The following is a 3,391-nucleotide window of genomic DNA, read 5'->3' on the forward strand; positions in this document are numbered from 1 at the left end:
AGCTAACTGTAGCCTCAGTTTGTATGAATATCAGTACACAGATAACTGTAACCTCAGTTTGTATGAATAGCAGTACACAGCTAACTGTAACCTCAGTTTGTATGAATATCAGTACATTGCTTCTAACTGTAGCCTCAGTTTGTATGAATATCAGTACACAGATAACTGTAACCTCAGTTTGTATGAATAACAGTACACAGCTAACTGTAGCCTCAGTTTGTATGAATATCAGTACACAGATAACTGTAACCTCAGTTTGTATGAATAGCAGTACACAGCTAACTGTAGCCTCAGTTTGTATGAATATCAGTACACAGATAACTGTAACCTCAGTTTGTATAAATATCAGTACACGGCTAACTGTAGCCTCAGTTTGTATAAATATCAGTACACGGCTAACTGTAGCCTCAGTTTGTATGAATATCAGTACACAGATAACTGTAACCTCAGTTTGTATGAATAGCAGTACACAGATAACTTTAACCTCAGTTTGTATAAATATCAGTACATTGCTTCTAACTGTAGCCTCAGTTTGTATAAATATCAGTACATTGCTTCTAACTGTAGCCTCAGTTTGTATAAATATCAGTACACAGATAACTTTAACCTCAGTTTGTATAAATATCAGTACACAGCTAACTGTAGCCTCAGTTTGTATGAATATCAGTACACAGCTAATGTAGCCTCAGTTTGTATAAATATCAGTACACAGTTAACTGTAGCCTCAGTTTGTATAAATATCAGTACACAGCTAACTGTAGCCTCAGTTTGTATGAATATCAGTACACAGATAACTGTAACCTCAGTTTGTATGAATATAAGTACATTGCTTCTAACTGTAGCCTCAGTTTGTATGAATATCAGTACATTGCTTCTAACTGTAGCCTCAGTTTGTATGAATATCAGTACACAGATAACTGTAACCTCAGTTTGTATGAATATCAGTACACAGATAACTGTAACCTCAGTTTGTATGAATATCAGTACATTGCTTCTAACTGTAGCCTCAGTTTGTATGAATATCAGTACATTGCTTCTAACTGTAGCCTCAGTTTGTATGAATATCAGTACATTGCTTCTAACTGTAGCCTCAGTTTGTATGAATATCAGTACATTGCTTCTAACTGTAGCCTCAGTTTGTATGAATATCAGTACACAGATAACTGTAGCCTCAGTTTGTATAAATATCAGTTCATGGCTAACTGTAGTCTCGGTTTGTATAAATATCAGTACACGGCTAACTGTAGCCTCAGTTTGTATGAATATCAGTACACAGATAATTGTAACCTCAGTTTGTATGAATAGCAGTACACAGATAACTTTAACCTCAGTTTGTATGAATATCAGTACATTGCTTCTAACTGTAGCCTCAGTTTGTATAAATATCAGTACATTGCTTCTAACTGTAGCCTCAGTTTGTATAAATATCAGTACACAGATAACTGTAACCTCAGTTTGTATAAATATCAGTACACAGCTAACTGTAGCCTCAGTTTGTATGAATATCAGTACACAGCTAATGTAGCCTCAGTTTGTATAAATATCAGTACACAGTTAACTGTAGCCTCAGTTTGTATAAATATCAGTACACAGCTAACTGTAGCCTCAGTTTGTATGAATATCAGTACACAGATAACTGTAACCTCAGTTTGTATGAATATCAGTATATTGCTTCTAACTGTAGCCTCAGTTTGTATGAATATCAGTACATTGCTTCTAACTGTAGCCTCAGTTTGTATGAATATCAGTACACAGATAACTGTAACCTCAGTTTGTATGAATATCAGTACACAGATAACTGTAACCTCAGTTTGTATAAATATCAGTACATTGCTTCTAACTGTAGCCTCAGTTTGTATGAATATCAGTACATTGCTTCTAACTGTAGCCTCAGTTTGTATGAATATCAGTACATTGCTTCTAACTGTAGCCTCAGTTTGTATGAATATCAGTACACAGATAACTGTAGCCTCAGTTTGTATAAATATCAGTACACAGATAACTGTAGCCTCAGTTTGTATAAATATCAGTACACAGATAACTGTAGCCTCAGTTTGTATAAATATCAGTACACGGCTAACTGTAGCCTCAGTTTGTATAAATATCAGTACACGGCTAACTGTAGCCTCAGTTTGTATAAATATCAGTACACGGCTAACTGTAGCCTCAGTTTGTATGAATATCAGTACACGGCTAACTGTAGCCTCAGTTTGTATAAATATCAGTACACAGCTAACTGTAGCCTCAGTTTGTATGAATATCAGTACATTGCTTCTAACTGTAGCCTCAGTTTGTATGAATATCAGTACACAGATAACTGTAACCTCAGTTTGTATGAATATCAGTACACGGCTAACTGTAGCCTCAGTTTGTATAAATATCAGTACACAGATAACTGTAACCTCAGTTTGTATGAATATCAGTACACGGCTAACTGTAGCCTCAGTTTGTATAAATATCAGTACACAGATAACTGTAGCCTCAGTTTGTATAAATATCAGTACACAGCTAACTGTAGCCTCAGTTTGTATGAATATCAGTACACAGATAACTGTAACCTCAGTTTGTATGAATATCAGTACATTGCTTCTAACTGTAGCCTCAGTTTGTATAAATATCAGTACACAGCTAACTGTAGCCTCAGTTTGTATGAATATCAGTACATTGCTTCTAACTGTAGCCTCAGTTTGTATGAATATCAGTACACAGATAACTGTAACCTCAGTTTGTATGAATATCAGTACACGGCTAACTGTAGCCTCAGTTTGTATAAATATCAGTACACAGATAACTGTAGCCTCAGTTTGTATAAATATCAGTACACAGCTAACTGTAGCCTCAGTTTGTATAAATATCAGTACACGGCTAACTGTAGCCTCAGTTTGTATAAATATCAGTACACAGCTAACTGTAGCCTCAGTTTGTATAAATATCAGTACACAGCTAACTGTAGCCTCAGTCTGTATGAATATCAGTACACAGATAACTGTAGCCTCAGTTTGTATGAATATCAGTACACGGCTAACTGTAACCTCAATTTGTATGAATATCAGTACACGGCTAACTGTAGCCTCAGTTTGTATAAATATCAGTACACAGATAACTGTAGCCTCAGTTTGTATGAATATCAGTACACAGATAACTGTAACCTCAATTTGTATGAATATCAGTACACGGCTAACTGTAGCCTCAGTTTGTATAAATATCAGTACACAGATAACTGTAGCCTCAGTTTGTATAAATATCAGTACACAGCTAACTGTAGCCTCAGTTTGTATAAATATCAGTACACGGCTAACTGTAGCCTCAGTTTGTATAAATATCAGTACACAGCTAACTGTAGCCTCAGTTTGTATAAATATCAGTACACAGCTAACTGTAGCCTCAGTTT

This window comes from Thunnus thynnus, unplaced genomic scaffold, assembly GCF_963924715.1.
Source record: "Thunnus thynnus unplaced genomic scaffold, fThuThy2.1 SCAFFOLD_88, whole genome shotgun sequence".
Classification (NCBI taxonomy): Eukaryota; Metazoa; Chordata; class Actinopteri; order Scombriformes; family Scombridae; genus Thunnus; species Thunnus thynnus.